Here is a 15,663-nt window from a genome sequence, read left to right on the forward strand (position 1 = left end):
ATATTTCCGTTTCAGTTTACTGATTCACACTATCATACCAATTTCATATTTATCTTGCCATCACATCACATTTGTGTAAGCCATATATTATTTCCCTTTCAAGTTCATATTAAACTATTTTAAGTGAACTGTCTGTTACAATAGCTAATTCTTCTATAACTTACCAGTTTATTTATTAGGCATGTTTTTTTTATTTAACAACATCTGTGTATTCATATGGATTGCTCTTCTGGTTTCCAATGATCCATCTTCAAATGATCCCAAACCTACTACTGCTAGAACTACACATCCACTTCCAAACATCTTGAACTCTATATTTGTCTTCCTTTTTTGTAAAATTCTTTCTAATTCAATCTATTATTTTGAAAGCCAACTTCTAATTCTATGTTTTTCTTCATTTTGTCTTTATATGTTAAATACTATGAATCAAAAATTTTCCATATAATATGTAGGTTTATTTTTACATCGTCTGATGTAAATACATCGTCTGACAATACAAGAAAGACTAATTTTGTAATTAACTACTTCACCCACATACAAAGATATAATACGTAGCTGCCTTTTCTTGTATATCTTCTATACATTGTGGCTCTGTTGTTTATAACCACTCGTCGATCTTGTCGTATATGTTTCACTCTTATATAGTGCAATGAAAATTATTGATACTGGTACTAAAGTAAAGGTCCTAGATGCAACTTGAATATTAAATAACTGGTTTTATTTATAAACGTGAATTTATTACTTAAAATGTATCTGCTTTGTGTTTGGAAAAAATCTGTCAATCAAGTAGGTAACATAACTTATCAAACTGTTTCACAGTTTTGTCAGCACTAATAAGTTTTTCTTTGATATCTTTACTTGAAGACATATTATTATTTTACTTAGTTTTTCTTCAAATATTTTCCTATTGTAATATATTTAATAATTGTGCCACATTTGCCAGACTCATAGTTTTTGATTTTGTGTCTTAAAATTGTAGTACTATTGTTCACTTCTATAATAATCATCTCCTACAGTACTTTTGTTAGAATTTCAATGAATCGCACTTGCAGCTATGGCTCATAGAAGTTTATTCTGAAAACATAACATATGTGGCAGCCTAAATCTGCATCCATAATCCATAAACAACCATATCATTATTACATACAATTATTTTTACCATATATATATATGGTAAAAACAGTCTGAAAAGCTTGTAATTAAACTGAAGGTATGTTTTCCTGAAAAATAATTTTCTGTCTCATCAGAATATATATATACACTCCTGGAAATTGAAATAAGAACTCCGTGAATTCATTGTCCCAGGAAGGGGAAACTTTATTGACACATTCCTGGGGTCAGATACATCACATGATCACACTGACAGAACCACAGGCACATAGACACAGGCAACAGAGCATGCACAATGTCGGCACTAGTACAGTGTATATCCACCTTTCGCAGCAATGCAGGCTGCTATTCTCCCATGGAGACGATCGTAGAGATGCTGGATGTAGTCCTGTGGAATGGCTTGCCATGCCATTTCCACCTGGCGCCTCAGTTGGACCAGCGTTCGTGCTGGACGTGCAGACCGCGTGAGACGACGCTTCATCCAGTCCCAAACATGCTCAATGGGGGACACATCCGGAGATCTTGCTGGCCAGGGTAGTTGACTTACACCTTCTAGAGCACGTTGGGTGGCACGGGATACATGCGGACGTGCATTGTCCTGTTGGAACAGCAAGTTCCCTTGCCGGTCTAGGAATGGTAGAACGATGGGTTCGATGACGGTTTGGATGTACCGTGCACTATTCAGTGTCCCCTCGACGGTCACCAGTGGTGTACGGCCAGTGTAGGAGATCGCTCCCCACACCATGATGCCGGGTGTTGGCCCTGTGTGCCTCGGTCGTATGCAGTCCTGATTGTGGCGCTCACCTGCACGGCGCCAAACACGCATACGACCATCATTGGCACCAAGGCAGAAGCGACTCTCATCGCTGAAGACGACACGTCTCCATTCGTCCCTCCATTCACGCCTGTCGCGACACCACTGGAGGCGGGCTGCACGATGTTGGGGCGTGAGCGGAAGACGGCCTAACGGTGTGCGGGACCGTAGCCCAGCTTCATGGAGACGGTTGCGAATGGTCCTCTCCGATACCCTAGGAGCAACAGTGTCCCTAATTTGCTGGGAAGTGGCGGTGCAGTCCCCTACGGCACTGCGTAGGATCCTACGGTCTTGGCGTGCATCCGTGAGTCGCTGCGGTCCGGTCCCAGGTCGACGGGCACGTGCACCTTCCGCCGACCACTGGCGACAACATCGATGTACTGTGGAGACCTCACGCCCCACGTGTTGAGCAATTCGGCGGTACGTCCACCCGGCCTCCCGCATGCCCACTATACGCCCTCGCTCAAAGTCCGTCAACTGCACATACGGTTCACGTCCACGCTGTATATATATATATATATATATATATATATATATATATATATATATATATATATATATATCCTGATGAGATGTACTTATGTATTCTGATGAGACACTATCTGCTTAATAACTTTAATGTCTGTCTCTGGAATGAAATAATCACTGATTCTGCCTAGCTCTTCTACCTCTTTCTAACAACCTTCGTATGTGAACTTCGACTAGCTTCGCCGTTTTCAAGTCACACTTTCACAGGCTCTGTGTAATAATAAACTGCTCTTTCTTAAAGTCACTTATCCCTTTGGATTGTCACTTGCCCACAATGCCATCAGTTGGCATCCAGTGTCATGGTGAGCAGTGCTCATTGGCGTATCGGTGTAAAGGGATGATGTAAACGTGTACTTATCTTTTTTCAGCTTTAAATTGTTAATTAGTTTTTGCTACATTTTTATCTACCTTCTGTTTCCTTTCGAAATTTAAATAAAACGATTTGTAACAATATTTTCCAGTATAAATTTGAGACGAAAACAAGTCGCCAAACTATTGTTGAAGGCTGAAAATTAAATTGCTTCACCACTCTCAGTTTTCTTCTACATTTTATTCATCTTTTCCCTTTACTTAGTGCCAGAATGCCTTATTATGCTTCGCCGTCTTTTCCATTGGTAGGCATCATCTTCACTGAGTCTTAGCTTCATATCATTTCTGATGTTCAGCAACCAACTGGTTTGACGTCTTACTCTCCCTTTCTTCTTTGTATGCATTTTTTCATGACATAATATTCAGGTCTTCATGTTATATGACCATACCATTTGAATTTGGATTCTGTTTTTGTTTATTAGGTCAACTTTAAACTGCCTCATGAATTTATTGCACATTTTTTCTTGAGTGTTACAACTCCTGCCCATTGTAACATGTGCGTTTGTATTGTATAAAGCTCCTGTTCATGAGTCTTTCTCGATACGCAGTCTCCGCTGTCATACAACAGCTCTGGTCTTACAGCTGCTTTATAGGCTATTTTTGCATCATGTAGAGCTCCTAAAAACATTATGATGTTGGTACACGTTGATCTTTCATAATATTTTGTATTTAGTTTTTGCTCCTTCTTTAGTTGTATGAAATGTATTTCAAACCCGTTCTTATATATTTTCCTTTATCTCTGCAGCACATTGTTCCACTATTAAAGAAACTATGAACATATATTCATACTTATCTTCCAAGTAATAGTGAAGATGACAGTTATCATTAACAATACTGAGTAAGAATGGAGCTGACATATATTAGTCCACGACGATGTTAAATTTCAGAACACACTGATGTACAGGTTAAGACTTGTCTGATTATGTTCTGACAGTGAAAACCATGCTAACAAGGTGTTTGTTGATAATACAGGCCTACAGATGGTACTGTACTCCGTGTGTGTAAATACTCTCGGTGTGATAGTTCAGAATCAGCTACTTATTTTGGTCTTCATTTCTTTGTATGTAATCTCGGTCTTAGGAAATATGTTCTGCATTGCATTTTCCTTGCAAGGCGCATGCTTCTCCTCGGCTCGCCCTCCTTCCGTTCGGTCCAAATACGACGTGGCAGTTTGAAAGCATTCTCAGCTACAAAGCGCTGAAGACCCTTATGGTCCCAAGGCTCCCTCCTTCTCTTTCCTGTGGCGGGCGCGCAATTTCTCGTTTCAGCCTCAAGATTGGGCGACTGCTGCGGCCTCGTTGGTGTTATGCACTGTGCTTTCTCATCTGTAGGCTTTGGTCTGCGGCGATCCTGACGATTCCGAGGCCGCGTGTTTCTCTTCTCACTGGTGCAGGTAGATTCTTTAGCTACAGACTGAAGCCTCAGCGAGCGACGTAACTGTTTAGGACCTGAGCAATGGGCTGCTTCGCACATAGCCTCTGCTTCCCTATATGGCCGTTTCTGGCGCGCCGATATGTTAGTTGAGTCTGGTAATAGGAGCTGAGTTGATGATGCATCTGTAAAATGCTGCCTCATATCTTCTCGTGGAGAATGGGAGTGTTCTTTTAGCATAGGGAGCGGGAAATTGTAACCCTGTTGGGCACAGGAATTTCGAGATGATGATGGCTGGGAAAGAATAAGGAGCGCCATAATATCTTTCTCAAGTGACATGAGCAAATCCATAGGTAATGTTCTGAACTCCAAATGTGATATTAATGGCAGCGTAAGCGCTAATACGGGAGGTACAGGCCCTTGGAGAGGCAATGTACGCTGCTCTGCCGTTTGCACCAGTGTGGGTACTTGAGCCAGGAGCTGCTGGTTAGCCACTGAGCGTACTGCTGCTGGTTGAACTTGAAGCTGCCCACTCCCCACTCCACTTTCATCATCGTCGTCCGGATTGAGACGAATCATGTCAACCTCCTGAGCAGTAGGCTGAGCCATATTTTCTGCACTGCGTGTTGCATCACTGTGCTCATAAGAGCTGTTTTCTTTTAGTTCGACGATTTTTTGATTCTGTTGTTTTGGAATTTTTTGGCGCAACTCAGTCATGAGAAGAAACTGATAGTGCAATAGCCAGAAAATATAGAAAGCAATTGCTGAGGGGCCCATAATCATCTGTGCCCAACGGACAGCGAGATCAAGCGTGTACATATTAGGTCTCTCAATTATGGGATGTGTAAATATCCATGGTAGGGCAAGCTGATGTGGTACTAATGGTTCAAATCGTTTCTTTGCAAAATCGGAAGTAAAAGTCTCCATGTTTTTCAGGTTTACATCCGAACCTTCCTCTGAATCATTAGACACATCAGACAAGTGTGTGTAGGTCAGTTGGCGAATGGGAGACTCATTGCATCCGTAACAAGTGTCTTGTGACGCATCAGCATTTTCGCATGAATTGTCATCTTCTATATTCACCTGGTCTAAGTTTTGCAGAGAATTCTTCGGCATAGACAAGTCAGTAGGCTGCTCGCTTTCCAGTGAATCAGATTCGTCAGCCTTGATGCCTAATAGCATATGTTCCATAGATCGATGGTGTGTCGCCAGTGGGTGAATTGAATAGTGGTCGTGTCCAGCATACGGGTCGAAAGAGTAAGAACTGTTCTCCACAGCTGGAAGCTGGCAGTCGCTGTTGATATCAAGCTCCTCGAAAAGAGCAATCATCTGATTTATATCGAATATAGAGGCCCTGTCGAGTGAACTAACATGCACCTGCTTAACTGCAGTAAATGTATTCTCTGGCTGAATTGTATCCTTAAATGTAGAGACTGTTGGAAGCAGTTCACGGCTGAACGTGGAACTACTGCCACTCGTGTGGGAAAGAAACCCGTGGCGAGTCTCTTCATCTTCAGTCACTGGAGAACTGTACGCAGGGGAGGATACGTCATCAATATATGGTTGCCAAACTCGCCCAGGTGAGAATGGATGGATTTCTTGAAACTGGCCATCGGAGCGGTTCTTCAGGTTGGGAGAGGATACCCCCAACATGCTCGCTGACATGTCGATAGCGTGTCCTGAAACAAAAACATAAAGTATAGGTAACTGACGGAGCTCCAGGTTAATTATAATTAAACATCCTTCATGAGCTCATTAAATGAATAGCAAAGACAGAACAAAGTACACACCAATACAAAAAAAAACTAAAAAATGACATACCAGGAACATGCGACAGAAATTGGTAGATGTGATGTACATACACAGACAAACAAATAATTACTCTTTCAAAACAACTGGATGATTTATTCACAAACTGAGCAACTCGCTAATACGTTGGTCCACCTCTGGCCCCTACTCAAGCAGGTATTTGGCTTGCATTGGTTCCTAGAGTTGTTCGATGACCTTCTGATATCGTGCCAAATTCTGTCCAAGAGACACGTTAGATCGTTAATATCTTTAGCTGGTTGGAAGGCCCTGCCCATAATGCTCCAAACATTCTCAACTGGGAGAAGATCCGGCGACCATGCCGCCCCAGATAGGGTTTGGCAAACACCAAGACAAACAGTATAGACTGTCGCCGTGAGCTGGTGGGTATTTTCTTACTGAAATGTAAGCTCAATATACCTTGCCACGGAGGGCAACAAAACGGGGCGTACAGTATCACCGACGTATCGCTGTGCTGTAACGGTGGCGCGGATGAAAACCACAGGGGTCCTGCTATGAAATAAAATGGCACCCTAGGTCATGACTCCTGATTGTCCGGCCATAAGGTGTACGACAGTCAGGTTAATGTCACACTACCGTCCATAACGTCTCCAGATACGATAATGCTAGTCATCGGGGCTCAGTTAAAAGTGGGATTCATCACTGAAGACAGTTCTACTCCAGTCAATGAGATTCCAGGCCGAACGTTCCCGACGGCGCTTGTTGGTGTACAGAGATCAATGTTAGTAGCCTCCATGGGCGCTGTGAGCTCAGCACACTTTCTGTGAGCCCGCTGGTAATGGTCTTTGTCGTCTCGTCACTGAAAAACCAGTTGGATGTCGGGCTGATGATAATGGTGAATCCGGGACTCTGACGATTGCTCAGTCCTCGCATTCTGTCCTCCCGATGTCGACCACTTCCTTCTTGACACTGTGTTCAGGCACGGCTCACCCTTTAATGCCAACATCGTCAAATAGCGGCATCGTTCCTATTCAAATGTCGAGCACTTCGCCGATTACTCCATATGGCTTCTTTGATCTCAACTACACGTCCTCTTTCAAACGAATACATCTGAATATTTTGTCCCCACGCCTGTCTGCTGGGCATCCTTACTGTCCAACTGCGTACAAGGAATGAAATTCGCAAAGACTTGATGCCCTGGTATCGGCATGTCCTCTGTTTACTATCCTTACCAGCTGCAATGTAATTGCGCTGCAGCGTCACACAAGCATTTTCTGTCAATAACTTGTGAATATCAGTTCTTGCATACGTCCTTCGTGCTGGGTCGTTTTTCTTGTTTTAGAGTTTGTTTATAGAATAACCGGTTCAAATTAATTTTTTGAGATGCGCAGATGTTTTTGTGACGCATAGTTATAAAAAACTTTCTGACTAGTCGAAAATATCTGTGCTGTCTTAAACATAATGAATTATTTGTTTTGTCTAATATGTACTTCAACTATGAAAATAAAAAAGAAAATTAAGAAACAACTGTGAAATGTTTTGTGAATTGATTTGCCTAGAAGTAAGACATCAAATGGATTAGAGAAACATTTGATACACCTTTGAAAGGTGCTTGAAATCATCTACAGCAAACGAGACTGCACTGTCTACATATCCACCAAAGAAATTCCATCTAGCACTCTCTACAATTCTAAAATTCTAAGTTATTCACTGAAATTTAAATTCTCATTCGGTACCTCATTTGGGTACTCGACATCGAGCAGAACTATATACCTACTTTATTTTTTACTTTTGAACAAATCATTACCCAAAACCTTTGACGGTGTATTTTTCGAAAGTTTAAATTACATTTTTATTGGCAGTTAAATATCACACCAATGTAACTTTTTTGCGCAAAATAACTGGGGCTTGAAAACATGAGCTTCTTGACACTTAATAGGCATAGCTAGCAGCAGCAGTCCATGAAGTATTTCAATTTTCTCTCAGATCATTGAGTTTTTCTTAATTACTCTGATTATTTTCAAGCACAATATTTTTTAACCAGGCTTTACACCTCTTTTGCCCACTTTCCATTTTTCGTTTGGCTGTGAAAATTCGGACAAAGTCTCGTTGTATAACTTCAAAGGAGTCTTGTTTTCGTTCCACTCAAACGTTTGTCCGAAAATTTGATGACGAAACAACGAGCTAAATTGATAAAGATAAAACTACTGTCGTACCTAGACCGTCTTTAGATGTTCTTGGTGCAAGTTCATCTTCGCTATCGACTGAAAAACAGTATTGATTATGTCAAAATTGTTTGAACTTAAATTGCTTTCGGATGTAAACGACGTTAAAGCCAAAAAATCATTATTTAATAGCAGAAATTATTAAAGGACATCCCGCAGGACTGCTACGGTCGCAGGTTCGAATCCTGCCTCGGGCATGGGTGTGTGTGATGTCCTTAGGTTAGTTAGGTTTTAAGTAGTTCTAAGTTCTAGGGGACTTATGACGTAAGATGTTGAGCCCCATAGTGCTCAGAGCCATTTGAGCCATTACAGGACATCAGGCCACTATCTGTCGCAGAAAAGACTGAATTTACAAGTCTCTTAGTATAAGGCTTACCTCCCTATAAAATACCAAGTCGTACATACATTTCGTAAAAAATTATTCCTCACATCCACAACAGAATTTGTGAAAACATCAAAAGAAATATTTCAGATGATCTCACGATTTTAGTAGCTTCTAGTATATGGACCTGTTTGCATCACAAAACCAACTTCTTGATCGTCACAGCTCACAGTTTGTCTCCTAAATTCCAGTTGCAACATGAGTCTTTGCTATGAAGCTTTTGTTAATTTCTTACACTGACGAAAATATAGCAAGGGAACTTAATGATATCGCATATCGCTCAGATATTGACCACAGCAAAACACATTTCCTCATTCATGAAATGGTGCTAACACGGTGAAAGGTATTCGAGTTGCTGAGTATGATTCCGCTACGTGTTTCGTCCATTCGTTTCAGAGGGTTGTAACTGTGTCGTTTAAGTAGCAAGAAGGATCGTAATGGTAGACGTCTCGTAACACACTTTAGTAATTAGATCTTAGCTCAATAAAAAATTAATAAAAAGAGCTAAATTCACAGGAGCATCCGTTGGTGCAAGATATCACCGCGTCGTGTTACTCTACGTTTTATATGATAGAGCACCTGCTAGAACAAAAGCTGGCTACGTCGCTGTATGTGACTGATCACAATACGCTTACTAATTTGACGTCTGATCAGTGGCGTTTGATGGAGCAGCATGGTACGCTTTTGAAGCAGTTTCACGAAAAAATAAATAAATTCTGGTTACTCCTGCTTATCCGAAGCAATACCACATATTGCGGAGTACAATAAGTACGAGTATTTACATAAGGATAAGTCGGCACGAAAAACCGCTGCCTTACCACACATGAGAGACTCGACAATTTAAGCAGGAAGCCGTTTTAGTTTCTTAAATGAACACCAGAATTACTTGACTGCAAGCTTTCTACATCCGAGATCCAGTACAGACCATTTAGATGTTGTTGAAATTGAAAGAGCTCGAGAGAACATCCTATTGGAATTCTGCAAAGAATCTTCCAGCAGTAGCAGGTCATCTCCAATGCCTACTAACAGAAGTAGGGGACACGAGACCGAATCAACTCTGACCCGTGAAGCTCACGACACGTTTTGGGACTGTTTAGCGAAGTGACAAATGAAAATAACAATAGTCAGTGTGTAGGTCAAGAAATAAACACGATTTTAAGTGAGACTGAATATTATTTGACGAAAGTTCGAATCGATCGCGACCGTTATATTTGCTGGTCAGCTAAGGTGACGCAGTACCCGAATTTGTCAAAGTTCGCCAGAATTTACACACTTAGGAAGGCGTGGGGAGGGGGGAGCGTAATTTGGACGTCAAAAGGAAACAACGACGAGTACTTGACGCTTGTAGGGAGGTGGAACTCCTGTTTCAAACATTGTGCCGGCCCCTCGCACCACCTGACGTCACTCGGTCCCGCAACGGGCCGGAGCTGCTACGAATTGCCGGATCACCTCCCACGCATGCGTCGTTTCGGCCCTCTGTGATTGGCGTCATAGGCCGCTGTGGTGGCTATATAAGCAGAAAACCGAGCCAGTCCTGGTCTGCCCCCCCCCCCCTCCCAAATTCTATAAGTCCCTCCAGATCCTTGAGCGTCATGCACTCCGCCTCGCCTTCCGTATACGCCTCCCGTCCCCCACGCGGATCCTCTATGATCTCATTCCTTTCCCCCATCTGCTCCTATTCCTCGAACATATTCGCATCCTCTACACCTCCCGCCGTCTTGAACCCCCTCACCCCTGGTTGCTCCTCTCCTCTCCCATCCCCGCCCCCTGCCACGTCTTCACCGTTGTGTCCCCCCTACTCTCCATCTCTACACCCTCATCTCCTTTCTCAAGGTGGCTTCCATCAACTCCCCCTCCCGGACGATGCCCTCTCTCCTTCCATTTATCTCTCCTATCAACTCTGATCCTCACTCCCCCTCCTTTCCTCTGTCCTTTCCCTGGGCTCCCTCTTCCGCCCTTCCGTCCTGTTTTCTCCCCACTAAACCTCTCCCTACCTCCCTTCTCCCCCCCCCCCAAGTCCTTTTGTATTCCCCTCCTCTGCCTACCCCACTCCCTGTCGCGTCTGCCCCCCACCCCTCTTAGGGGTCCTCATCCTCCATCAGCTCCTTTCCCGGTTTCCCCCTTCGCTTTTACTCTCCTTTCCCCCCTTTTTTGTTTTCCCATCATCTGTCCAGTTTCCCCCCACCTGCTCTCGGCTGTGGTATGTCACATTTGCCAACTTTTTAGTGCAGTGTTCCAGTGACTATTCAGTGTTGTTTGTCTTTCTCGTTTTGCGAAAAGAAACCATGCTGTCACTAGGTGTGAATTTTATGTCTTTTGCGAACAGAATCCAGACTGTCACCATGTTTTTTAATTGTCTGTCTATTGTTTTACCTGTCTGCTTCGTATGTATTTTATTAGCATCATCATCCCTCTGTTCTTTGTTTTAAGTTCCACGATTTCTTTTCGCCATGTTACTCTTTAAGTCTCCGATTTTATCGCCTGTTTTTATTATTTATTCTCTTCATCTTTCTCACAAAGTCTGTAGGCTGAAGAGCGGCATACTAAGCTGCTGCCAGCCCGCTCCCTTCGGGGGCAATTGAAATTCAATAAAGAAAAAAAAGAAAAGAAAACAGTCCTGGATGTTAGCGGTTTTACTCCTGACGACGATGGTGAGGATGACCATCGAAAGCTCGAGAATTGTACTCGAATTGAAGCTGCTTGAAAACTGATATTTTATTTTGACATGCCGCCGTGAAAGACTCTGTGGACAAAAATGACAACATGTAAACTCAAATAGCAACAGTGAACCACAAATTAAAAATGACAATCGACAGACAAACCCATAGCAGCCAGAATACCAACATGCGGAACAAAAATGCTACGAACTTATGCACCAAACTAATAAAATTAGTGGAACTGAAGTGATCCCATCGCCTTCTTGAACCATTTCGCAGTAAAACGTAGCATTAGACTCAAGAGTCAAGATAAGTGAATATCAGTATAGTGTTAGAAGATATCCTTGTTAGACAAACAGAAGCACTCCGCACTCTGTCTTCAGGCCACAAGTGGCCCATGGGGACCAACCGACCGCCATGTCATCCTCAGTTGAGGATGCGGATTGGCAGGGCGTGTGGTCAGCACACTGTTCTCCCGGTCGTTACGATGATTCTCTTTGACCAGAGCCGCTACTATTCGGCCAAGTAGCTCCTCAGTTGGCATCACGAGGCTGAGTGCACCCCGAAAAATGGCAACAGCACATGGCGGCCCTGATGGTCACCCATCCAAGTGCCGGCCACACCCGACAACGCTTAACTTCGGTGATCTGACGGGATCCGGTGTATCCACTGCGACAAGGCCGTTGCCAGACAAACAGAAGGTATACATATATACAGGTCCAGCATCGAGTAGTGGATCTTATATGCTACAACGAAATTAAGGTTAACCCTGGTAGTTTACAGGAGAGAGAGAGCGAGTTTGTTTCGTAATACCCTTTAATTCAGCTATGCCATTTTATAGGAACTCCAGGAAATGTCTGAAGAGGTTTTACACAACAGAAAAAACAAGGCTAAATTTATAAGTATTAAAAAGAAAGAACCTTGAGGTATTAGAACTTAAATCAATAATCAAAACACTGTGGAAGAAAACACTTCATTGTATCACTCAATTTAACATAAAAGAAACAGAAGTTTCATGGATTATCTCTGAGTGGAAGGCAACAATGTTCTGTCAGAACAAGAAGACATTCTACGTGATGTTAATAGATTTTACAGTACATTGTATAATGATACCAGCATAATCCAGCTGCTGCAAGAGATTTGCAGCAAAATACAGGTATAGACAACGCCATAACTGAAGAGAACAATGGGTTTCTCACATCTGAAATAACGAGCGAGGACGTGTTAAGCATAATTAAGTCTTCGTCTACCCATTAGTCACCAAGGCCTGATGGCTTGCCTTTTGAATTTTATCGAGAATTCTGGCCTATAATAAGTAATCCGTTTACGGATGTGCTAAATGAAGTTCTGAATTTAGCGACTTCCACACGAGTTCAAAGAAAGTTTAACTGTTTCAATACCTTGTTTGATGAACTCTTTTTACAAAATAACTGCGCGTATGCTGGAAGAAAGAATGAAGCCATTAATGGAAAAGATAATAGGAGACCACCAGACTTGTCTGTCTCGGAGGAATACTTTTAAAGCTGCCAGGTAATACAGGAATTTCACTCCCTGCTTTTCAAAAGCATCCGCAAAATAGGGCCTTGCTTTTATAGATCTCTCAAAGGATTACGACGGGGTTAATCACGTATATTTATTAACAACATTTACACATGTGGGTTTTGGTGAAGATTTTGTACAAGTTTTAATCAGCACTCAGTAAATGGCTTTTCACTCAACCCACTGAGATAAAAGAATAGCGTCCTAGAGGGATGTCCTTTGTCAGTTATCCTGTACGTTAGTTCACTGGAATCTTTTCTAAGATGACTGGACCTCAAGGGGTCAAATTATCAGGCATTGAAAAGGCCACCAATCGTACGCTGATGACGTTGAGTTATTATTCGAAGATTTAGAAATATTAACCTGAGAACTTAAGATGTACTATAACGCAACAGTTGCTAGGGTCAACGAGATGAAAACCTCATTTTTATATCTCAAAGGCCTTCACGATATTCGTTTGGGATGGGCCAATTCCGCGGATCATCACATCGCTGTGGGTGTCACCTCTTACCAATGTCCACTTCAAACAATGAGCAACAACTGGAGAAAAGTGATGGATAAAGTCAGAGGTGCAACAATACTCTTTCAGGCCAGAGATGTGAACATTATGCAAAAAAATAAAATAATTAATTGGATCACTTTATTCATAGCTATTATAGGTCAAATTAACCCAGGCCTGAAGATCATAGCTATAAAAATTATGAATATAATTTGCAAATTTATTTGGACAGGGAATATTTTAATAATAGCGGTCGGTATAGTCACATAACCTACTGAAGAAGATAGGTTAGGTTTAACTGACGTACGGCAGAAGATTACGGCCTTAATACATAAAGAGAACGCTTCAAATTATTGAAAATCATCCAAACAGTGTAACCGTCAGATTATATGTGGTTCTAAAGCCCCAAAAATCTAAGGTCATCCACGATTACAGGTGGACTTGACTATTAGTTGAAATATTGGGCACTTCTTCCTCGTGATAAACCACATGGAATGTATCGTAAGGATCAAAGTGTTTAGGATATGCAGGAAGATAATGAAGAGATTAAAAATAACGGGAAAATGTTCAGATAGCCGAATGAAGACTGGAAAATAACTTGGAACCATATTACAAATAAGGTACTGCTTCAGGTACCCAGGCAACATGATACCGAATTGTTGACAACGTAGTCAGCACAAGCAAAAATTGTACTCCAAACTTAGTGACACGAACGTGTGCAATAGACGCAACGCCTATGTAGAGGACATGCAGAAATATGGAAGGAAATTCAACAACGTATTATCTGGAGAAATAAACGTAGATAAATTACTCTTCCCCGACGGTTTTTTCTTTCCTGCTCAAAAAAACAAACGCTGTTGTGTGGCTGTTTGGAAACTGCATAAATTACGTCATTAATGAAAATGGAAATGGTAATGGACTGAGTATGAACTATATGAAAAACAAAACATTATGTAGGAGGAGGGACCACCAAAAAACTTTTGAAACATGTTAAGAATACTGTTTCAGATACAAGGCGTTGGATAACAATTTTAACTATCATAGCCTTCAGAAAACGTAGTCGCAATCCAAAGCAGTGAAAGAGTGAAATGTGGTGAGAGTTTCGTGTGCCCCAGGGTCGCTATGGTAGCCGTGACGGACTTAACAGAACCCCACACCATGATGTGTCATGTCAGCCTTCGATCAACTAAGTAATAAATCCCACAACGAAGATCCCATGTGATAAGTTTTATTCGGTTCTTATTAGAATTATCAGAAGACTGTTTTAATGCGAGAAGGGAAAATGAATCTGAAATGGGGATTAAGAACGTAATTTTTTAATTATGAAAAGAGAAAATTTCCGTTTGTAAAATGGATCATCCACATTTTCAGTTCTACTCGTTGAGAGGGGAGAGAGAGACAGACAGACAGACAGAGAGAGAGAGAGACTGGTAATGAAGCCAAGAGATTGTCTTCTCCTATAAGTGATAGGACTGTTTCATTTTGCTTTTGACATCATGATTTCAAGTCTTTTGTTTAGAAAGGAAGGAATTTACTATTTAATTTTCATGTTTTGGAGAACTTCATCTTTATCACAGAGAAGAAAGTAAATAAATAAATGAATAAATAAACCAAAAGAATGGTTAGCGTCCCTGCCTTTGGTACGGACAGATCCATGTTCGATTTGCAAGACCTCCTACGATTTTTCTAAGGTAGGGATGTGTGGAACAGGGTACATATTGCCTGATGAGGCCATATGAGGAGCTGTTCGAATAAAGAAGCAGTGGCATCATCAGGATTCATCTACTGGTAATAAAGACTAGAGGTATTGGCGACATGATGATCACATGGCCCATGATCCCAGACCATTCATCGTACTGCCTTGCTGGCAGCAATTAGGCATTCAGAACAGGACCAAGGCCTAATTCGTGGGTGATATTAACGTTAAATTGAATAATACGCGGTGTTTTAGTTTGAAGATATTGCGGGTTCATTAGTGTTTAGAGTGGGGGAGAGTGTTTTACCTAGGAAGGCTTCTCATACTTTAGCTTCTAGCCAGCCCTGTAAGAGAAGTTTTGTATTTTCTTATTCCATTTTTAAATGATGTCGTTCACTTTTTATGAGCTGCAGTCTTTTTCTGATATTAGAAAAGGTACACCGTAAATTTAAGGTTTTTCCAAGTGTGAAAATACGCCCCACTGTACAACATGGTCACGTACCTGAGGTAATGCTATCATCAGTGCGAAGATCAGATTGAACACAGCCGCGCTCTATCATCCAAACAGTGTAACCGTCAGCTTATATGTGGTTCTAAAGCCCCAAAAATCTAAGGTCATCCACGATTACAGGTGGACTTGACTATTAATTGCTGGCGGTATGTATTTGTCTTCCTTCTATCTCTGAACTGAATCACCCAGCCAGCC

At 41.8% G+C, this 15,663-nt stretch overlaps 1 protein-coding gene and 1 pseudogene across 1 annotated transcript in view; one reads left to right on the top strand and one right to left on the bottom strand.

Moving 5' to 3' along the window:
• Positions 1-15,663, top strand: part of LOC126162316 (uncharacterized) — a 716,875-nt gene that overhangs the window by 652,713 nt on the left and 48,499 nt on the right. The gene's annotated exons all lie outside the window — the stretch shown is intronic.
• LOC126163720 (5S ribosomal RNA) lies at positions 11,794-11,911 on the bottom strand (annotated as a pseudogene).

This window comes from Schistocerca cancellata, chromosome 2, assembly GCF_023864275.1.
Source record: "Schistocerca cancellata isolate TAMUIC-IGC-003103 chromosome 2, iqSchCanc2.1, whole genome shotgun sequence".
NCBI lineage: Eukaryota > Metazoa > Arthropoda > Insecta > Orthoptera > Acrididae > Schistocerca > Schistocerca cancellata.